The 24,512-nt window shown below is 39.0% G+C and overlaps 1 long non-coding RNA gene across 1 annotated transcript; it reads left to right on the forward strand.

Moving 5' to 3' along the window:
- The first annotated feature begins 1,228 nt into the window (after positions 1-1,228).
- On the forward strand, positions 1,229-23,810 carry LOC118470932 (uncharacterized). The gene is made up of 4 exons (XR_004848118.2): positions 1,229-1,351; positions 4,349-4,431; positions 18,319-18,369; positions 23,448-23,810. It is a non-coding gene; the product is annotated as an uncharacterized LOC118470932 (long non-coding RNA).
- Positions 23,811-24,512: the final 702 nt, after the last annotated feature.

Below are 24,512 nucleotides of genomic sequence, written 5' to 3' on the forward strand. Positions count from 1 at the left end.
GCTGCTTAGGTGAGCCGCTGACAGCATGTTTTGATTTTTAAGCAATTGTGCTTTTCACTCTGAGATCATGCCAGGGTCTGCATTTCTCCCTATGCAACAACCCGCTATGATTCCATTATTTCACATTAACATCTAATTACCTCACTCAGACCTGTAGCTATATTGAAAAGCCACCGCGAGTTCTGGGGTTTGACGAAGCTGTAAGTAAAGATGGGTTGGTGGGTGTTTATGAAGAAGAACCTCCAACTGTAAGACGTACGCAATTCCCAGTGGACCCGTATTACCTGTCAGGGATGATGACAATGCCCTGGAGAATGTCACTGTGCAGTGAAACTGTCATCACACTATTACTCTCACCATTACTGGCCCTACATTTCCATGTAATGGCTGTGGCACACTTTACAATTCAGATTGTATTCTCAGTCATTGGCACTTAAATGCAGCACTCCATTTTATGAAAAGATAAAGATCTCTGTAATCTGCCAGAGCTCAACCATCCCTTGAAAGCTTGTCAGGCGGCATTTTGTTGTTCACTAGAAGTTGTCATACCCCGAAGCATCTGCCTTTGTTGGCGCTGGTGAAAGTGTCTTTTTGAGTGCACTATTGTGCGCTTGTTGATATGTGCTTGCCTATAGAGTCAGACTGTGTTTTGGTCCAGTTATCTGTTTGAGTCATCACAAGGGGAATGTGTAATGTGCTGTATTGTACAGTTGAGCTGTGACTACGGATCAGCACAGAGTCACCACATCCCTTAGTCACGGATCATGAAATTCAGACCTGAACGCGGTGCTTGTTTTGTTGTGTTGCAGCTGAAATGCTAAGCATGTCTATGCATTTAAATATGAACTTTTCAAATGTAAAGAATGAGGCTGGGAAATTACATTGTTTGCGTTATTGTCAGCAAATACCACGAAAACTGTCGTTGGGACTTTGCCCAAGTCTGTTTGTTCCCACTAACCATGAATGTTTACTTAAGATTTCCCTAAACTAGCTGGGTGCTGTAGCTTTCAGCAAATGTTTGAACAGGACTAAGTGGTGCACAAATTGCAGATTAATACATATTTGGTGATGAAGTGAGTTTTTGCAGCAGCATCATGGTGTGTGTTAGATCAACTCAGTGCCCACACTGCAGCTGTGTGTCGTAGTTATGGTTTTTATTCTTTTCTGAACCTCTTTTAAGAGGATCAGTCCATACTTTAATAAGATAATGGTTTGTCTTTTATTTAACAGATTAATCTGTCTGCTGCATTGTTGGTGATAAAAGGTCAGATGAAGAAGGCTGCTGCTCAGCCAGGCGATTCCTCTCCTACACATCAGTTCAAATCAGAAGAAGTTCAGGACTCATGCTCAGGTAGGATTTCTAAAATACATCTTTCACATTGAATTTTCACAGAAAATGCAGCCTTTGTTGTTGTCTGTCTCATAGTAGGATCAAATCATTGTTGGTTTAGTTTTTTTTTTCCTGGTAATTGTTGACAACAAGAAACATATAGAATACAACTGCATCTTTAGTGAGTCTGGGAGCGGTCCAAATGCAAAGAGCCAAACGGCGGGCCTGTGTGTGATAGCAGATTGAGTTTAACAAGCCAGATGGGTTGTAATTGTCTGATCAATCCAGTGTTTGTGAGCTTTTATGCCTTTTCTTATGGTTTGTTTTCCTTACGTGCTGCTTCCTCTGCTGATTTGCCTTCCCTTGGGAAGTGTCTGTGTCCAAAACACTTGCTGCCTGACCAGCGTTGCTTTGCTCCGGGTGTGGAGTCATATTGTGTGTGCAGTCTGAGTTTGGGCAGCACCTCCCATGAAAAGGACTGGAGCGGTATTATCTTCCACACCTGCTAGCCGTTTCACTGTTCACCTTCTCAGAGCTGCTGTCTGTTACGGTGTTACATGATTAATGCTCTGTGCAAAGGTTAGTGAAGACTCACTTCTTCACTGTTCTAAAGAGTAAAGAAAAAAACTAGTTAAGACATTTTGAAATGTCATTGGCTTTGAGTAAATCATTTTAACTCACTTTTCATTTATTAAAACTTAAAGAGCTCGTCCTTGGCTGCTTTACATTTTTATATTCACGCACCTCAATCATCAAGCGGCTTTTCTCCTTTAACATGATTTAAAACTAAGAGAAGTAAGGCGTACACATCTGACTTAGAACTTCTCTGAGACAGGCTCTTACTGTATAATGCAGGCATTGTTATTTTCATGCCACATGTAACAGCAGGCACACTTTCCAATCATAACTTAAGAGTTGGCCCCTGTACAGATGTGAAGAGGTTAACCCTTCATTTTTGGAAGCTGCTGACTGGTTCTCTTGCCTCTCCTTTACTCTATCACAGTAATTGAGACTCTTTCATGGCACTTCTGTTTCTTTTCTTAGATATATAATGTACTGGATAGATCCTCAACATGCTCAATCACAGAGAACTAATTTGACTGTATTGTTTGACAAGTGTTCCTTACGGCTTGGTGAGAGTAAAATGCAATCTAAGAACAATTATGCCATTTTCTGAGAACAGTATGGGGCAAGTGAAAACAATTTTAGATTTACAATGGTTAAATTTAATGACCCCTCTCAACTACTGAATTTCAGTAGTTTTGGGGGTTGGTTTATATTCGTACCTGACTGCTTTTTTCTCAGGGTGAGACAGGAAAGTGAAATAATGTTGTTGTTTAAATGATGCATCGAGATAAAGTATAATATATGAAATGGCTGTACTTGCAATTTGTTCTTACTTCTTCTTCAAAAGTGAAGAGTCTGTGACTGTCTGCCTTAGATAAGAGGATCCAGTCATTTTCATGCAGTATATGGTGAGGATTTAATTCTAATTCTGCACCACATCAGGTACCTAATCTTAAAAAATGGTAGGTAAAAGACCCTGAAGGTGCACTGGCATTTGAGAGGTAGTGAAGTAAAAGAGCTCAAGGTTGCAGAGGACTGAAACCCATGTGAGCCACGTCTTTGAAGCCCCTTTTGGACTTTAAAATTTTTATCACTCCTGATATTTGTTCTCAATGGCAAATTAACAGCCTTCCTTGTGCCATTCAGTTTCCTTTCCGAAGACGAGGCTTAAATTTTGTCTAACTGCCTGAATTTACTACTCTTCTATTTTTCACACGACAGAATCGATACCAGGACTGAAGAAGAGAGGATAAAAATTTATGGTATCTTGCAATTTAATGGTTGAAAAGATGCAATTTGAAAGATCATAAATTGTGAAGGAGCTTATGCTTCATTGCACTTGATTCAGTGCTTGCTGTTAGAACTTGATTTGCGAGTGTCTGCAAAGTGTGATTAACGAGGCGATCAATGTGCAGTGCAGCACACTATGGCACTCCTAATGCTCTTCATTAGAATAAATAAAATAAATTGACTGCAGCTCTATGAAAACTCTGTAATGGTTAAAAATCAAAGAATGTCATCCCCCAGCCACGATTTAGCTTCTCGCAGCCTGCATCCACCTTGATCACATTATCCTGACAGCCTTGTCTCTGAACCTGCAGGGGCCCTGAGACGAGCTCACGGTGAGGGAAGTAAAAGGAAGTGGTGTGTCGGCGGGGGCCACAGGCTATTGCTTAGTTGACTGGTAATCATAAATCGGAGGCTTTTGTACTGAAAGTGTTGGGGGGAATGCAGTCTGTGGAGTATTAATGCATGAAATAGCATTTCAAGCTGATAAACGGTTCGCAGGATGGTCAGTCTGCGCAGATTGCTCTTCCCTCTTTCTTTTTCATGGAGAGCATATTGTTTGTAATAACATTTACCAGAAAAATTTATTCCACTTCATCTCATGTTTTCTTGCCAGACAGCTTTGGTGGTGGCGGCGGCGGGGGAGGTGGATTGTCAGACCTCAGCTGTAATATTTCGCTCTTCCTGCCTCTTCTCTTTGGATTATTGTCTTTTCAGATTAGACTTTGTTGAATTGTCTTCGATATGAGCTGTCATGCAGTCACTTAACTTGGCCCCTTCAATTGATTTCTTGCTACGTCTCCCATGTAGCTGTTAAAATCAATTAGCTATAAGTAACTGGGCAACAAAATGTATTTGTAAATGAGCTGGTATTGATATTTTCATCTTTCTCCATTAAAAGCCAAGTATCGACTCCGAGGTTTATGTTATGTGTCATGTTGTCTCTTTGTCTACACTATTACCAGGGGAATAGCAGAGCAAATATCACATTCATAACATCGGCTGAAACAACAAGCAAGTTATAATTTGAGTGCATGTATAGGAAATATATTTGTATGTGTCTCTAAGGTGTTTGTTCAGTATTGCACGGTGACTTTGCTGATGTGATTCCTCCACACTGAGAGGAGATTCAGACTCCTGCTGATGAGATGTGTCTCTGTGCAGGGTGATGATGATAAGGTGCCCGATGGAGTCCGTACGGCGACCACCGGCCCTCCGTGCTCTTGTCTTTGTGCAGCTACTGTAAGGTGAGTCACCTCTCCTGCCACTCAGAGCAACCTTTATTAGCTCTCTGCCCATTAAACATGGCCTGAGTGCTCATTTTGCATGGAGACATTTAATTGCGTGCCGCTGAGGCTCGAGTCCTAATAGGCTAAGTGCTGGCTCCTACGGTGACCACATCAGCTCTATATGAACTGCAAAACTTTCCTCCTTCCTGCAACCCCCCACCACACATTATTGCAATCATACTCGAAATTACACTCCGTCGTCTAATCATGTTGCATTTGTGTACATTAACTAATAAATTACCAAAAATGTTTCTTCTTGTAAGGTGAAAACAGTTCTCAAAAATCAGTAATGAATCTATAAAGTCAAATCATCCTTTGGGGAAATTATTGGTGGCGTCATTAGTCATTTAAGAATATTTAGAAGCAATATTTCTTGTAAATGTGCTGCTGCTTGAAGCTGAAATGTATTTGTTTGAAGAGAATAAGCAAGGAAGCATTTTACTATCCATTACAGTCATCACTGCATAAATCTGTCTTTTTAGTTCCTGCTCCGTCCATTTAAGTTAGAAATCTATAGGTCCTTCTAACTTTATAGCTCTTTAGATTTAAGTTTTCATGAAATGACTCACAAAGACCAGTGAGGTCTGCTCAACATTAAATATGTCGACGTTCAATAGCTTAAATGACTGAGACCACTTTCTGCCAGAAAATTAATAAGGCAGTCTGTGATGACAAAATAACAGGTTATAGTAAGCTACCAAACACTGAACAGTCTGACTTTATACTCTAATCTTTCCATAAAAATCACACATTAGATTCAGCACAGATACATGACCAAAAATGTCGAATGAAAATACACATTAAATGAGAAAAACGCGTTTTATTTTCAATGAAATCCATCCAGCCTGCTATGTCTCCAAGTTTGTCAACCTTCTGTGGGTTTTTTGAGTCTTACATTTTATCTAGAAATCTTTTTTCAAGCAAGAACAGTAGTGAGCATACAAAAATATAACTGGGTCAGTATTACAAATATTACATATAACAGCTGATGAACTGTGGGTGCATTTCCACATAAACTGCATAGAATTAACAGTATATGGGGGAAAAAAGGCGAATACTTTTCAGTCTGTAAGTATGTCGAAGCAAACCAGCAGCCATACTCCTTATTCAAACAAATGTGTCTTCCTTTTTGTTCGTTTCTGAAGTTACATTTTCCATCTTCTTTGTTGAATTTGAGACATGTACTGCAGGTGGATTGGCCTGCAACCATTTACAAGTAAACCTCTGCATGTTTGCCCAATATCAAATATAAAAACTGGTATTGTTGTTGAATTACCAGCTTTTTAAAATTGTTTTTAGTTAAAGTTTTTACCAAAGGAGAACATTGCTCTTGTCACAGGCTTTTTCACACACTGTAGAACTAAATCTTTTTATTCACAATTGAAACTCACAAAGTATGAGCATTAGGAATGATAGATGTTATATTTATGGCAAAACTAACAAAGTTTTTGCATTTATATAAAATGTTATATTACATTTCACTGATTCATCAGGAATACTACAATATTATCATACTTTCTGCTATCATTTTCTAATCCACCCTTGTCTGCAGTGTTAAAAATCCATAATTTAAGCAATAAAGCACCACCCTTATTTTACGCCTTTGTATGTAAAATATGAACTTCCCTGCTTACTTTCCACTTTCTTGAAGAGAATACAGTTGACTGGGAGCCTTCTGTGTAGTCGTTGTTCAGGTGGTCAGTTTCTGCAGGTTGTTTTTTCTTATCTGGGGACTGTTTTAGTCATCCGTAATGGGAGGAACATTTCTTGTCCCTTGTTTGTTTGAGATTTCTGCAGCTTCTGTGGGTCAGACCCCAGACATGGTGGCCACTGATATATTCCATGAGAGAGTACCGGATACCCTCAAGTAATTACAGCAGCATCCTGAATTTTTTTGTTTTTTTGTTCTCTTGATGATTTCCCTGGGTATCTCTTTTCAAATGGAAGACAATGTGTGCAGTCATTTCTATATTTTTGTTTTCCACCATCAGCCAGAATACTGCTAATAATCCATGAAGCCTTTCTCCCTCTTTTTTCTTTTTCTGAGAGGTAAACTGTAACCTCGCCCGGCCAAATGGGAACGGTCATCGTCGAAACAAAACAGATCAAGTTTTTTTGTTTTGAAACTGTGTTTAGAGAAGGTTTCGTGTTGCATAGCATGTTCCCATGAATAATAGACAGCACAATTTATTTCCAAAGATTGCTTCAAGATCGTGCTAAATTGCTCAGATGAGATAAACAGAGATTCATGTACGTGGAAAACCCTGTTTTTTTTAGTACATCGTGTAATTACGTTTATGTTTCAGCGTTTTCATTTCACTCAGACAGATGCACACAGCTCACTCAGAAACTAGAAATCATCCGCCTGCTTTTCTGATGAGGAATTTATTAACTTGTACTGTTTTAAACAGAGCTGAAGGCCTGAGTGCATGATTCAGAGCAGAAAGAACACAGAAGGGGGGTTAACCCTGTCAGTTTAGCCTTCACTGAGGTTATTCCAGGTTATTCATTTTGTAACAGTTGGATATACACACCAGCAGGGATGGATCAAGTATTAAGGTCATTTATGGAAAATAGTTTTACCAGAATGTAGAAATTTTCTGTTAAAAGCAAAAGTCCTACATTGATAATGTTGTATAAAGACTCTCTCTGGTGAATTTTTTTTTTTTTTTACCTTGCTAGCATGTCCATATGGTGCTTTTTTATAAACACATTATGAGAGAAACAGGCATTCAACACCTTGGCAGATACTATTGTTTATTTGTTTTCTAGCAACCTTTATTAATCATATTTTATTACTTTCTTACCTACTCTGGATTGTTGTCTTTCCTGTGGTACTGATTGTGGATAATGAATCAATCTTGTCTACTGGCAGGGTGGGGCTTTCTGTATCCTCTTCTTCTTCTTCTCCAGTATAACGACTTGCCGTTGTGTCATATAAAATACTTTTACAATGTTTGGGCAGAGTCGATGGCGAGCTGGTGTGCTCGAACTGCAGCAGGTGGGGAGAAGTGGGTGGAGAAAGATGCAAGGACTTCATAAAGCTGCACTTTCTAATAAAATGGCAAGAGATGTAGAGCTACATCTAAGCAATTTCAAAGCCAGAGGGGATTAATTGTAATGGAAATATGTCTAAATATGCACCTTTGAATCACATAGATGAGTATTTTAGGGGTTTTAGATATTTAAATACAGCTACAATTGAGATTTTCTGCAAAATAGACAAAAATTATCAAAAGACTAAGGCTAATTCTAAGAACTATAATAATGCTGGATAGTTGTGACTGTGACAGATAATCATCTTTTGCAATGATATAAAACATATTATACAAAGTAACTACATGGGGCAAAATAAAATGATAATGGAATATGAAGTGTCATAGCATGAAATTAAATATATGCGGTTACTTTTCACCACTGTGTACTGAGGATTCAGAGAATATCATTGAGAAATGAAAGTGGCAGATGTGTTTTTATGTTTTAATTAGAGTATACGCTGCTTTTTCTCTTCTACCTGCTAGTACAGTTTTAGCACCAGGCGTGTTGTAAGTTTTCTGCATAATTAGCCACCGCACAGTTTCTGGTGCGTCTTCCAGCTCCCACTGTCCTCCTCCATGCTGAGGGCAGAAACAGCACGTGCCGCCGCTTCCCGCTACACAACAGACGAACGAATATGGTCGTGTAAAATCATTGATTTGAAACTTTGACATCACGCTCCTCATCACGTTGGAGCATGAGGAGCTGGGAGGGGGCACAGGGCAGCCGAGCAGTGAATAGACCTCATCAGTGAGGGTGAGGGTTCAGATCCTTATATTAGTTATACAGGAGTCACCCTCCCCGACCTAAGGCAAATAAGCCACTTAACGCAATTATTTGCAATCAGTAAAGGTGCTATTCATTATAAAAGGACTTTTTTTCCCTTGCCTCAACATAATTTCCTATTGTTCGCGTGAAAATGGCATCTAAAGGAACATTTTAAGTGCCATTTTTTAAAGGCTGCTTCAAAGTCTGAATAAACTTTCAAATTGTGAGATAAAACTGAGCCTTATTGTGCGGTGACCCTCGCTGAGAGAGAAAATGGCAGGCTTCTGGAGCACATTCTATTGGGCTGATTTGTAAATATAAGCTTTTGAAATGCAGTACAATGCTCCATCATGAATATTTCAACCGGTTCCTATTTCATGCTTTTGTAATACTTGGACTGTTTTTATTAACCTTATCAGTAGGTATTGTGCAGGGAGATATTTCATCTCAGAAAAAATCGCCTCTGAGCAGTAAGAGAGCAGATGAACTATCATTCCAAAGTTTCCCTCCAGTGTTTATCTGTACATCTGTCTTTGTTTGATTACAGTTTCAAGAACAGAAGCCTCAACTCTCTTTAGCCTCCTATCTGTGCAGGGTGTAATGTGCTATTTGGTAATGCATACCAAATATCTGACTAATTAGCAGTTCCCTCACGTTGCTATACGTTTTTTCGCTCTGCATATTTCTGCCTTCCAGATAGTAATGCAATTAAGCACAACCCTTTTTTCCCTTCACAAAATTGCTTAAGTAGATGTAATTAGGGAGTGAATGTTTTGATGAGGAGAACAGAACTTATGGAATATATCCATAAACCTTCACTACAGAGCATCATACAGTCGCTATAGGAAGCATGCATATGTAATTTGTGAAGCGTCCTTTATTTAAAGGACGAGTTGACATCTTTTAAAGTCTGTTTAAATACTCCACATGGAGGTTAGAAGCATTATTGGTTGCTGTAGTTGTTCCTTCTCTTCACAAAGCAAATTACAGAATCCTTCTTCTGTGTTTTGGTCATTTTAGTGCAACATTTCTTTTTTTGTGTTTTCTGGAACAGTGTTTTCCATGCTGGGCTGCGTTAAGAGACAATAACTAAAGCAATGAATATTGCACTAAAGTGACTGTAACCTCAGAAAATATTCACTTTTTTTGACTAAACGGAATATTAACTTTAGTGTAACTTTACCTCACGAAACCCACTGTCTCTAGAAGTGGTTATAACATAAAACATTGCACAAACATACTCATAGGCCGATGCAAACACAGACATAGTGGCAACATCAAAGAGCCCAATGACATAACAGCCATAATGTTATTTTATGATAATAAATAAAATATATTTTGCTGCTAATCCGAAGAGCTGCTAAACTGCCTTTCATAAGAATGACTGTAAAGATCTATTCTATTCTAGTAGTAGAAGACATCAGTCACACGAAACATACAGTGTGTAGGAGCATCTTTTGTAACAATTATGGTTAAAATGTCCATTTTCTCACTGTTATTAAATTATCTTTACTATTTGTAAATCATCTCAGCCCCACCACTGTTTAATGTGCCAGATGTACATTAGATGGTAAAAGTCATTCAAATGCAAATGCAGCAAAACAACAAAATTCACAAAAATAAAATTACTTACAATGCTGAATGCTCCAATTGTGTGTAATATATACTATGTTTTTGAACCTTAGTAATATCTTCAGTGATGTCACTTTAATTTTTCAGCTGCTAAAGGTAGGGGTTCATTTGGTTACTTTAGAAACTGCTGGGTTTCCTTTGAATTTCCCCCAGTGGAGCCGTAAAATTGTATCTTTGTTAGTAGTAATACATCAAAATGTAACTGTTGATTCTATTTTGTATAATTATTTTGAATATGAGATATACCATACATCCATCCATCATCTAAACACCACTTAATCCTCATTAGGGTACCCTGGACAGGTCACCAGTCTATCACAGGGCTACATATACAGACGAACAGTCACTCAGGGTCACATCTACAGACAATTCAATGTTAATATGAGATATACTTAAAAAGAAATTCAGTGGAGTTAGCAGGTAAAGTATAGATACTTAAAAAATTGTACTGTGAAAGTACTATGCTCTAGTAAATGTACGTAGTTACACCACTGGACATTTAAATATTGTTTTGAGACAGAATTGTAAAAACATGAATCTGTTTTTGTAGTTTGTTCTCAAACCAGATCTGTAGTTCTCCAGAGTATCGGCCCTTTTGTTTTCAAAAATTTGAATGTACATTTAGTAGTTAAATATATATGAAGTGTTCCTTCTGTCATTTAAACTCCTTCAGTGATGCAGCAGCTGAACCAGCGTCTACTCCTGTTAAATTCCACACCGAGCTGAGAGTTTGAGAACTTGTGGTGGCATGCGCATCTGTGTGAAAACTGGTGGCAGCTTGATGCGTCACAATCGTCTCTGATCAGTTACAATGGAAATAAATAATTCATGCTGGAGGAAATGAGTCTAATTAGCAGGCAGTTTGGGTCCTTTGATAAAGCTGAGGACTAATTCTATGAAGGGCAGGAAGCTCTGTCATCAGTCAGCCCTGAACAGATTAGCATCTATTATGAATGAGGGACGAGCACCCTGGTGAAACCAAGTGTGTCCGAGAGACAAACTTAATAACTCCTGTGATGGGACAAACTTCCCCTCCACCCCCACCTCCTCCCCGGCTACACGCATATATCCACCCTCCTTCCTTCTCTCCGGCTGCCTCTCATCAGTCTACACTCCCATCATTGCGGGTTTATTGTGTGCAGGTAGAAGCATGCCGTGGCAAAGGAGAGACTCGCCCCTCTGTCCATCACCCTGACAGCTGTGGAAATACATTCGCCATGCTGCATTAAGGAGCGTCCACACTGTTTAACACCACACTTAAACACAAAGGGAGTCGGGGGCACCTTCTCCACGCCTATTTTCCACATCCTTGTTCCAAATTCCCAGCTGCTAAAGAAAATATCACCGGATTTGAATGCATTTTTTCCTCCTCGTAGGTTTTTCGTCGTCTCTGCTTCAGAGCAAGCAAAGAGATACTTATACAGATGCCAAACTTGTGGAGCAAAAATGATGCCACGTCTCTCCTTTTTTTCTTGCAAGAACAACACAATTGAGGCCAATTAGAACTGAGTGCAGAGCCGCTGTGACAAGCAAAGGTCCCGGTATCAGGGGGGACATGCGTGGGCGGGGTGGACCTGTCAGCGCTACATTGAGGGAGATAACAATAAATAGCTAATAATGACACTTAATGAGCTTGATTAAGTTGATTTGTTATGGAAAAAGTGCAGCAAATGGTGGATGCAGGCGATGTGATGAGAGATTGATTTTAATAGATAGAGAACACTGTTGGGGCTTCGCAGCACAATGGGGCTTTAGAGGGAAATAAGGTACAAAGGGACGCTGAATGGATTCTCACGAGACATATTTGAGATAATTAGATAAATTTCACACTAACATACATCATTCACTCAAGGACATGATGAACATGTTACGTTTCCCACCGTACACAGGATTTCTTATATTTTGAAGCTGGTCTGATTATTTTCAACTTACATGTTTCCAACAAGTGCAATATGTTCATACAGTATATGAATGTCGTTAAATGCTATAATGGGAGCAGTAATGACTGCCAGATAATTATCCCTCCCACTCAGACTTGACGGCTGCTGAATTTCTTTCATTTCACCACATAATTGTCTGTGATTGAACTGGAGATTTCTCTGTTCTTTCAGGCTGAGTTGACTTTCCACAGTGATGGTGGAGGTTATCACGGGGCCCTACAAGTCCCCCGAATTGCCCTGTAAACAACATGCAATAGTGAACAAAGTTTCCCTGGCTTTGAATATGCCTCTCCCAATTTTCCCTCGAAAGCGACAGAAAGTCAGATGAAGGGAAGTTTAATTAAGTAAGAACCTGTTGAGGAAGATTTCCAATCATGGTCTTCAGAATGAGTGCATTCAGCGTATTCATCTCCAGGCGATATGCTCTCTCTTTATCCAAGTGTGCGCTGGAGTTCTCTAGAGGGACCCCAGTTAATTGAATACATTAAAGTAGAGCGCCGGAGGCTTTATTTATTTTTCTACTTTAGTCAGACTTGTTTAAAGGAGACCAACTGCTGATGTTTGGCCCCTTCTAGAGTTTAAATGGTCTCTACACTGGGAGTGGTGTGCAGGAGTGGTGGTTTGAGAAGAGATTTGATGTAATCCACAGCCTTCTTTATTCAACATGAACCCCTGAGTGAGCCTAGTTTATGTATTTGGCAGTCATTCAAATGTGCATCTTGGCCCTGAGGCCTGTGTCCCATTATGCGTCTATAGGACTCAATACATAGAAACCTATGAAGCTTTTATTTTGTTCCCTTTAAAGTCAGTCTGCTGCTCCTGCTGCATTCTTTCTCCCTTGTAACTTTTACGACAAGTTGCAGCACACTGTGCAAACACGAGCCAACTTGACGTCGTTTTTGGGCTTTTAACTTTTACATCTCATGGTTATTTTATGCATAAACCAGCTTTAAGCATGTGGAGATACCTTACAGCTGCAGCTAATTCTCTGCCATTTTAAGGTACATTTGGTTTTTCTTGATTCATGTGAACGCAAATTCAAATTACATGTTCCTTTTGGACACGTTATATGAAATTTGAAAATTGAAATTTTAGGTATTTTTGTGAGCTTTTTTTTGACCGCAGAAATCTATGGATTATTTTCTTACATTATTTTTAACACTATTAGATGTTGCAGGTGGACACATTCATTCACCTGTAAGAAAAAACATGTATTTGTGTATATTTTATAGTTTTCTGTAAATAGGTTCCTATGAAAAGTCCCTTTAATTTGCCTGTTTATTCGGACATCTGTGTATAATTACACTGATTTATTACAGGCGAGCTCTGTTAATCTGATACTACAGTACAACCATAAGAATTTGTGAGTTTGTGACTTTGATTTGCACCTGAACCAGGATGGGTCAGAATCAGTGTAGAAACAGCAGAGCTGGTTCTTTAACTAGCAGCTCGAGTGGTGGACTTTTATTAACATCATGTGATGTGTGAAATTCAGACGGGGCTTTTTCCCCAAAGGGCACTGAGATCAGATCCCTGGACAATACTCATTAGTCAACATGCTCCTCACCTCCATCGTCGCATTCATCACGACGACACAGAAAACTTACTTGCACAAGCACATTATATGCTCATTAATAACCCGGTACAACATTCATCTTGCAGAAGGAAAATGAATTTCCTTGCTCTTGTGCACTTGTTCATTTTAATGTCAATTGTCAAAAACCTTTTTCTTTGTTTTGCTAAGCTGGATTCACAGTATCCATTCAATCATAGTTAAAAAGGTAATGGGACGAATTTCATTTTGCATTGTTAATCTGGCTGGCTATTACGAAAATGTTTTGAAAGGTTCAAACCTTCTGTTTTTTACCATAACAAACATGGATTTCCAGTATTACAAAAAACAAAACAAAAGGTGCTGTTTTTTTGAAATGCCTCTGCTGTGGAGAAAGTTCTTTGAATCTGCTTCAGTTTAATCAGAATATGTAAAACACTGTAATTTAAATACCAGGATGCCTTTTAATAAAAAGGACTAAAGTGAGATTTAAAATGAACAAGGTGATTAAGAGCGACTGTGCCGGACATTTATAGAGCAGGACTGCACATAATGAATAAAGATTCATGCTTTAGTCACAAATTTGAATTTTTGCACAAAATGTGTCTGATGTAGGCAGCTTTTAATCACCTTACTGACAGGAGTAACTGCTTTCATTTAACCTTGACTGAAGATCATGAATTCTAAAGCATTTAATTGGATACATCATTTAACAGAATGAACAGAGCAAATTTTCGCCAATTCAAAGGCTCAGATTGACAGACAGTGGCAGTAAGACCCACCACAATTAAAGCTGATCTGTATTCACTGGCCCTGTCACCCATCGCCATTAGTGATGTGACTGTTTGATCATCTCTGCAGAGAAACTTTGCTGAACTTCACCTTGTTTTGAAAGGACTAGACGTTGAATGAAAGACGAAGGTTTGAGGAGGGAACGGGGGCTCTGGAGGATAGCGAACCACACACACACACACACACACACACACATATATACACCAACCTACCTCTGGGACCAAACCTCCCCCCGTGATGCACCTCTGGTTTAACAGCAGCAACTGTCCTGGAAATGGACGTGACAGGACAAAAGAAAACAGTGCAAGTCTCACACCATTATGTTTATTATCTCCATCAGTGGCTTAATTGAAATGTTTCAAAATCTGAAAATAACAATGCCATCTTTTTGAGACATTGGAAGTAATGGCTTTGTCTCGACACTCTCTGCAGACAATTGCCCCAGTGATGTGAAAAACTGTGTCAAGTGGTACACTGTGAAATGTGCGGCAGACACTTAATTGTTTTCCTGCCTTTGACTTTAGAGAGAACAAATTCAATCTGTGTGCCAGACATTTCCTCTGTGACTAAGCCTAACCAGCCAAAGCATGTTTGGTTAAGCAACCAGCCCCAGGGTTAAATTTCAGAATTTGCAATTACAGTTTTTTTTTTATCCACAAAATAATGTTGTGTTATTTAAATGAACATAGCTTTGGGATGTTTCTGTTAACCAGATCCAAGATAGTGGATCTCAAAGTGAGGTCTGGGGAGCCCTGTGGGTCCTTTGGAGAGCCCTGGGGGTTCTCCAGAAAAATGAATTGTAGATTAATTTCACTCTATTTTAACTCACAATTTCAATGGGGGAGAATAGATTGTCTGTTTTTGGGTCATCAACAAGACGTCTCTATATGTACTGTGGATTCTTACAGCAGCAATCAAATAATTACAAGAATGAATAAAAAGGCGCAAAATCTGTGCATCATTTAAACATACTATAGTGAGATGAGATGCATCTTCATCCTAAGAGGTTTTGCTGAAGAAATACACTGAATGTTGAATCTGCATAACATCAGGGGCGACAGCTAGAAACACCTCAGACCAAACACTTCATTCTTATCCTCTTGGGAAAAATCTTCTCAAAGATTTTGCAACTGGGATGACAGACACTGACTTGTTCCAGCTGGAGTTGATCAACGCTGACATTTTGGAACAGAAGAAAGGCATGTTAAAGGAAATGCAGATTAGGCAGACCAAATCAAATCCACTCAAGTGTTGTTCATTCTGCCCTGCCACAATACAAACCATGTGTGCTGCTTTTAAGTGGTGAAAATAATCTTAAGATTACAGAGTGGTCTCTGGTGCTAATTGTCTAAGAGCTGTTTTTCTTTTGCTCCCATTAATTCTTCCTTTAAGAGCTCGGCCCGAATGTTTTTACTGGATTTTGTCAACTGTTAGCTTTGCCGATATTATTTGATGGCAAATGTAATGAGGGAATCATCATTTCAACATGTGTGGTGAAACAGATCTCACAAATGTTTCCCCGGGACAGCTGTCGTAACAGATTTGAAATGTTAAGAAGTTTAGACTGCCTCGAAGGGGGAGAAGCACTTAGCGCCTGCTCACTCATGTGTGTTGTTCTCATGCTCAGCGAGGGAAGAGTTTGACAACAGGCCTGAAACAAGTTCACAGTTTCAGTGCAGGAAGCTGTGATGCACTGAACCACATGCAAATGGTTGTATTTGGAAAATCTCAGATTCAGCATTTGTGGCAACTTTGCCTTTAAAATGTTGTTTGCAACTTGTGTGACATTTTAAAGCCACTTTCCACTTTATTTTTTGTTGCTTTACATTAATATTACGATTTTACACTGGAAGACTGTTTTCACATTCCTCTGATGAAAGTTTCAGTATGTATTTTAAGACACAGCAACTAGTCTGGAAGTCAGTCATGATCTAATATTCAGCTTGCCCAGGTGTGATGCGGAAACTTGAGAGGATAAACTTTTTAGTGATCTTTTCAAAACAACAAAAAAAAACTACCTGCATATTCATAGAAGTTTTTTTAATGAGGGGAAAATAACTCTTAACAAAGTCAATTAACATTTTAGTGGAAAATAAAAACTGTATTAGACACAATTCATTATTCAAAGCTGATTATTTCTCTTAAAACATTTCTGGAGGTTGAAGCCCTCAAATGATGCAAATTTCACCAAAAGCTGCCACAGACTGTTTCTCACCTGCAGCTCACTTTTAACTTTTCACGAGATGATTTTTCACTGCACAACACACTCGCACACACTCATATTGTTACCGAACACACACAAAAAAGAGGGGTGGGGAGTGGAGGGGGGGGAGGACAAACCGACACCATCCATTTATCCCTCTTTACTTCCCGACACTCTCCCTTTGCTCGCCTTGCAATCCAGCGGAGGCCGTCACTTGTCTGGAGTTAATGGTGACGCAGGGCAGAGCAGCATGCATAGGTGCTTTCATGACTGATTGATATTGTTGGGTTTAAGGCTATAATATTAAACAAATGGCCCATTCTAAAGGGCCCGCCGGGGAATTTTGAAATTCCTCGCTGTGACACAAAAAAAGAAACCGCCGAAGCACCCGTAGTAACCACACAGGCACAGGGGCGAGCAAACACGCTGCAGGAAAAATACAGTGAGAATGAAGATGTGTAATTATCACGCTGGATTTTTAACCAGCCACTGATGCATTTTGAAAGCAGCAAAGTGATAATTGTTCCTGGATGTTGTGTTGTCCACAGAAGAATTGTATCTCTTTAATAGAATATACTCTGATTTCTAGTGAACTCTTTTTGTTTCCGCATTTTTTTTGTTTTTTCTGCGGCTGTAATGACTTTTCTGACAGCTAAATTGACACAGCATCTCATCTCATCTCATCGTGACTGGAATGGAAACTTTTATTCATTTTTGCAAATATGTAAAGCCGCAAGTTTAAAAGAAGCAACCTCACACATGGATTGATCCGAGCTTATGTATGTTTCATGTGCTACTGATTTGTTTTGACAGCGTTACTCAGTGTATCCAGTCCACTGAAAGTCGTCCCGGGCTTGTCCATTTGCTTGTAGCCTGGATTCATGGCCGGCAATGAATTTCTCCGTTGAAGGGTCTGAAGGAGAGAGTTAATGAAGTAAAAATTAATGAAGCACGTGAGCACCACCATCTCAAGGCTGTAAGCTCCTCCATGCCCCATTTATAATGTATGATCTCAATAAAATCAATCCAATGTACCAGTTCTTACTTAGGGTAAGAATAGATTTACAGATTACAGCCCTGTGTTCCCCTGGTCATAATTACCCCCACCATCACCACCACCTTCCCCTCCTACAGTCAGCACTGCTGCTGGACTCCTTTAGAAATGTTAATGTGAAGTTTCACAACACCGTGCTCAGACAATGTCATCGGCCTCCTGTCAAATCTGAATATTCAGCTCAGATGCAGCAGGTTCTGATCCACCTCTCACCTCTTCCTTAAAGCACCAAAATATACTGAATTTCTGTCACACGTAATGAGGCTCTCGGAGTGTTGCAGAGCAGCGTATTTGTGCCGTGCGTCATCTTATTTGATTAAATAATATGTGATATGTGAGGAAAAGCTCTGATAACCTTTTTCACTTTCTCCTCCACTCCTTAAAAACTTGTTGAAAGTTGAGGGAGACAAAGTGCACCAAGTTACCTGTATTAGAGCTCCCCCTCCAGGTGGCACGGAGAACTTTAAAGCTGGAGGCTGAGCTGCTCCACATGGTGAAGAGAAGCAGTGTTACATGACAATGTACTCGCCATTATTTATCTGAAGCACTCATACATAATCTGTTTTTGATGCTCATTTTAATTTTTGTTTTCAGACTTTGTGAGAATTTAAATGGTGCTTTTGGTGACAAGTGCAAAGAAAAGACTTTGCATCTGATTAAACCTGAAATTAAAATTCACATTATTATTAGTTGTAAAATGTGCAGAGATACAGCTCAAAAATTCATCTTTATTTATTTTTCTCTTACAGGTCACTGCATGCTTATTATATATACTGTGCATTTATGACATATAAAGTGTGCACGGAATGATTTGCGTAATTCTCATTTGCTCTGTGTCATTGTTGTTTATATCTTTGTCTTTTGTCAGGTTTGTCACTCGTCCTGCAGCTGGAGTTGTGAACTTTGCGATGCGACAAACGTGAGTAGTTCAAAGCATTAACATTCACGATTACAATTTAACACATTTACAAAATGTGTGAATCCCCTGGTGGATAAGAAGCTGATTTTGTTTTAGATAAACCCATACAGGCTTTAGACATGTACATGAAAAACTGAATTGTCAAGTTCAGCTGCCTGATGTGCCTACCCCTCCACCTCCATGAACAATTCTGTATTTATAATGTCATCTTATCACGCTCCCCTTGAAGGCAGCAGCAAGTGCACTTATGCCTTCCTTTGTTAGGGTGAGTTGGCAATTTCCTGTGAGATGGAGCAACTGCAGGCAGCCCTTTTCTTTGATAATGTCCCTGACACCTGGACCAAACTGCTGTTTCCATCACTTTCCAGGCTGGAACAGGAGGAAAGGAACATGTCATAAGCCTCCTGCCACCCAGAGTCACTCACTATGCATTTAACAGCACTCTCCTCACTATACTTTGGAGGATGTAGAGGTCAGAGCCAGTGGGAGATTCATGTGTGCAAAGTCTTCTTGCTGAGCTGCATCAAAAAGTAGGAACAGTCGTTTGGAACTCCTCTTTTCATCCTAATGCGTTGTCTCATTTCATTATCAGAAATATGCAAGTATTTACCCAATCAACGTGGACGTATTCACAGTATTGACTCTACATGTTGCGCCACCGTGTAACATGTTACATTTGTCCCATGTAAAGCTGGTTATTAAGCAGCAAGCCTGAAAGGGTGTTTATTACAGAGGCCTGACAGATTGATTCTAAATTATAATTAATCAGTTGATTTTGACCCACAGATTGTGATTGTGCCCTGTGAGTTTCATTTATTCCGCTTTTCTTCTGGCTCTACTACAATCACCGTAGACCTGCAGGACTCTCAAGCAAATTAACAGTCTTCACGCTACCCTGCAGCCATAATGAAAATATCAGTCAATCAAAACCCATATTATGCTGTGAAATCCTACCACATATCTCCAGACCTGCATACAAATTGAAACTGCAGAATAAGCGCTCGACCTGCTTCAGCTCTCTTAGCTGGCACTCCATCAGTGAAACAGTATTTAAAAGCCTCGCTTGCACCCCTCTGAAGCGCCACTGTACTGTGATTTTCTACTGTGCTGTGTGCCGTAAAGCAGAGGATGTGGACATTAAGACGCTTTGGGGAAATCCGGCGTTAATTCCTGAAGGTGGGAGAGCGGGGCAGGCCAGGACGTGGAGGCCATCTGCGACCTGTCTGCAGGTCTGGTGATGTATAGCTGTGGGCTGGACGGCCACAGTCAGAGCTGTGTGTTGCTGCTCACTGTGCCATGCTACTCAGGGCACTTCAACCCCCAGTCCCTCCTTACAGGTACCCCGCAGCCCGCCACCGTGCGCTACTCATTTACTGCTACACTGGTTTTCATAATTAGCGCCGCAAGGCCTCATTAAATCTGCTCTAATGAATAAATATTGTATTTCATAGCCTGATTACCAGATCAGCTCAATGCTTGAGCGTTGTAAACAATTACTTCCCTAAATATTCATCACCCCAAAGTGGATGATCATTGGTATTTAATACAGGACTAGTATTTTCAAGTGCATCTTTATTATACTAATAATAGTTTTTGAAATGTTCCTTTTGGAGGGAAAAAATTAGGAAAAAGAAGACATGTTATATTTGGAAGTTATATGTACATACTGATGTAGCCCTAAAAAATATCAGGATGTGTTGATGATTTTATTAACTATTAATTAATAAACACTAGGCCCACAGATTTAATTAGGAATGACAGAAAATTACGTATTTATGAAGTGACTAAATGTGACAATGTAAATACCAGCATGTGGCTCATTCTGTTTATTTTAATCAAGTGACAAATTGAAACCTCAAGGAAACATTTTTTTTTATTTGCAAATAATGTAGCTGGAGCTTTGCATAAAGACTGGACACTGGAGGGGAAACAGCTAAAAAGTCACAAAATCTGCCTACCAGCACCTCTTAGCTCACTATTTAACACATTATATATTCAATTTGTACCAAATGTTAGTGTATTGAGTTAAACACAGGTGTACATCTGAGATATCCAGACCACACCCTATTTATTCGTACATGGCTTCATCACTAAACTCTCTCCTTTTCATTCTAGTCCTCCACCAACAAGTTTGGTTCCAGTTTTCCTTTCCTTTCACTCCCGTCGTACTACATTTCTCAACCACATACATTAGGGATCAATCCTATCAACACCTTCAATACATCACTGGCTTTCTCCATTTCAAGTCTTTATGCTAAGCTAAGCTAACAGCAGAGGCATTGTTTAACCTGACAACTGCACCATATTTAAGTTTTTTTTCAGAGCAAAATTAATATACAGTGTGAGACAGTGTGTTCCTGGCTCATGGTGTGTTTTGGGAATGCTCATTTTAATAAATGATATGCATTGTGACACAAACATTTGAGAACCATTCAGCTTGACCATAGTGGACAGTTTTAGTTACCATCTGTAGTGACACTGAAATACCTTATAGCTTATTTTGTTTAGTGATAATTCAGTGTGATAAGGATTTAGGGTGATCAACCTTTTAAATAGTCTTTGAGCTGAGATAAAGTGAAAAAGTCCGCCCATTAAGTCCGATAACTCAATAAAAATAAACAATAATCTGAGTAAATTTGCTGCATGTGTTGCTGACATAAAACACTAAAACTTCTGTCCAAGTTTAGCCTAACATTAATTTATCTAACTACAGAAACCTACAAATGCTCATATGGATCCTGCTACTGTTTAATAAACTCAGAGGAAAGACTCCTACAAACAGCTGGAAGCAACAAACTGAACTACAGCTTCTGTTAAAACCTGGATTACATTTATAATTGTTAATTAATCTGGCCTGTTACGACTATTTTTGCAGAGTTTGTGAATTCGTAGAGCAAAGTAAATGAGACAAAACTTAACTTACTCAAAAGATGCATGTGTTTTGGCCTCTGTGATGTTAATGGACCAGCGTTGGTGCTGAAATGTACAAAAAGCCTGATGATTAGGCTTTGTCTTGTGTGCAGACAAAAGCCTGTTTAACGTATATAGCAGTTTTTTTCATAAGTGATGGGGGCTTGAGGCTTTTTCTTTATTTGGTGTGATAGTTGTTTGGGCATCATGAGAGTATGAGGCCTATCCTGAGCTTGTTGATAAATCTCCCTTCACCTCCTCTAACCTCACCTGCACCTTGTTGTCTTCTTGGTATTCGTATTTTTAGAAACAAATAAATAAGTGTAGGAGATGTGGGTCTATTCATAGATAATTCAGGGTGACGGCCTTGGATGTCCAGGCCTAATGACAGCACTGGCTAACAGGCTGCCAGCTCCATATTTATTATAGCGACAGACATCAGTGATACCAATTGTGCCACCTAATTCTAAAAAAGAAAAAGAAGATCTTTTTTCCCCCTCTAACAATGTTTCTCAGGAAAAAGGGAATGCCTGTATCTGTCTTTAGTGTGATGTTAATTCATGAGAGGCTCAAATTAAGGCAAGCAAACCTGACGTGTTTAACTAGAAATATTGCTGTACCAACAGCTGACTGCTGAAATAGGAGATTTAGTGGGGACACATTGAGCCCATATCATCTCTTACTAAAAGTAGCAACATGACTTATTTTGGTGATATAAAGTGTGCGTTTGTGACCATTCACGACTGTATCGGTTTGTTATTGATCCACTCAGAACAGTTATTAAACTTTTTTTATGGCTACGCGGCATCATAAATGCCATAGTAAAATGGCATCATAAAGGTTTTATCTGATGTTACCTTTTTTCTACAATACATTTCAAAGGGTAATCTGTTGCGGCTTTTCAAAGGTGATTACAGGTGTAAATTTGCTGCTGCTCACCACAGCAGAACCAGTAGTTGATGGTGTCTTGGTGTCTGTCTACGATAGTGGCACCTTTGAAATGCCAGGAAAATTAGATGCATACAAGTTTGAAATCATTTAATACTTTGAAATAAATTTCTATCTAATAATCCAGGTGTTTTCTTTCTACCTTCATGAATCTCATTGATCAGTCAGCATTACATTCAAACTATCCAGAAGCAACAGTTTAGAACCTCTGAGACACTGGAAGTGCTGCTGGAGCACACGAAGTACCAGCAGCTTGAATGACAAATGGGTTTTAGCCAATCCTGAATGATGCCATGGCGACTGCGGATTGGCCTCTGCACATTTGTCCAGGTTGTGCAGGATTCAATAATTAATAATGATGTCAATATGTAATTGCAGGACTTTTTGTATCATGTTTTACATTTTTGCTGTTTTCAGGCCTAAAATCAACATGGCCACCTATAACCAAACACCACATGGCATTTTTACAGAAACATTCTTCTAAAATATTATATGTACAATTGAGTAAAATTGAAATTGAAAGTTATTTCTAAAGATATTGTAGTAAACCTGTTGACATGCCATAAATCCACACTTCACTCAAACACTACTTTATATTAAATAACTCAGAAAGTCTTGGAGTCTTGCCAGTCTTTTCTTCAGGAGGAAATGACATCGTGTGGAGCAGGTCATGTGATCTGGAATTAACACACTTCCTTGAGAGGTAACTTGGTTGAAAATTATTTCTGGGACACAGATACAATTTGTTATTTTCCATATAAAATTTGATATATAACCAAAAAAGAAATATCTGTCATGATCATCTCAACGTAATAAAAAGAACACAAAGCAATTTTTGAATAAGCTCATTTTATTATTATTTAGCTAAATAGAAGGTAGTTGTTATTAAATCTGGACGGTTATTTATTTGATATTTTAGTGATATCCAGTCATTTTTAATTAATAAATGATTGATTCCATAATAAATAATTATAGAATTTGTAAAGACATGATCATAATGAAAATAAAAAACGTTCTTTTTTTTACTTTTAATAAAAATGTATGCAATATATATCCCATGGACTTCAAAAGTCCCTCAATTATATATTGACCCACTGATGTGTGTTTTAATCCTGTAAATGTTCATCTCATCCAGTTGTCAGCGTTCTCCATGCATTGTGTGATTATTGCTAATGCTGGGTATTTTTTAATTCTCCTCTCTTGTGTACGTTTCTGTTCAGAACATGGCAGGATGCAGAGCACTGAGGACTATAACGAGGGATCGGACAGATGGACCAAGACACGAACAATGAAGGTAAACAATAACTCACTTGTTGGTGCTGAGAGGCTGAAATTCAGTCTGCTGTAACAGAACAAACCCTTGTAACCTCCCTGCAGCACACATTTCCAGTCTCTGCAGCCATGTTCTGGTGAGACAGCAGATAGAAACGTCACAGACTGGTGCGACCACAGAGTGACATACAGTGAAGTCACCACAGCAGCATTTCTAATGCATATAAGGTGGCATCAGATTTCAAGATTCAAGAGATTTTTTTTATTTGTCACATTTATATAGTAACAAAAAAAAAAGCAAATCCACAAGAGTGTGCAATAACAAGACATGATAACAAATAAAAGCATGTCCTAAAAAAATTGAAAGTCAAGTATTTTTCTGAATATTCCTGATGAACTTCACTTCTAGAGGAAGTGAAGTTGGTCCCTGTTGATGTTTCTCTTTCTGCCTGAAGCTTGGGATCTGCCAACCTCTAAAATACTGTGCTGCAGTGATGGTTGTAAGATTTGTGGAGATATTTAATATCCATGCTTGATTACAATTTTGGTGATTGTTTATATCATGTATTGCACAGTGACAGTTATTCCCATTGGGAATATTAGACTCCTGATCAGATATTATTTTGTGCTCTACAGAATTGCGATTGTCTATTTCTATTTTAATATATTAAAACCCGCACTACTCTATTAATAGATATATGAGTGATGAAAAAGATATTAGTTGCACCCTTTGAATATGTTGAATTATTAAATGTATGAAAAGGCGCTAAATGCTTTCCTTACACTTGAAAAGATCAATTAATCCCCTTTTATTTGTATTTTGATTTGTGTAGTGCCTTTAATGCAGCCTGGTGCTGTTGTAAATGGTGATTATCTGACCCATTCAAGCTTATGCAGGCAGCTGAGTGACAACCCAGACCTCCTCACCATGCAGCGGTTGTGACAGCCCCGTAGGATAATGTCAGCTTTGTTAGTTTTACTCTGAAGGAAAGAAAACTTACCATAAACCCCGA

The sequence above is a fragment of the Amphiprion ocellaris genome, chromosome 11 (genome assembly GCF_022539595.1).
Source record: "Amphiprion ocellaris isolate individual 3 ecotype Okinawa chromosome 11, ASM2253959v1, whole genome shotgun sequence".
In the NCBI taxonomy this organism is placed as follows: Eukaryota; Metazoa; Chordata; class Actinopteri; family Pomacentridae; genus Amphiprion; species Amphiprion ocellaris.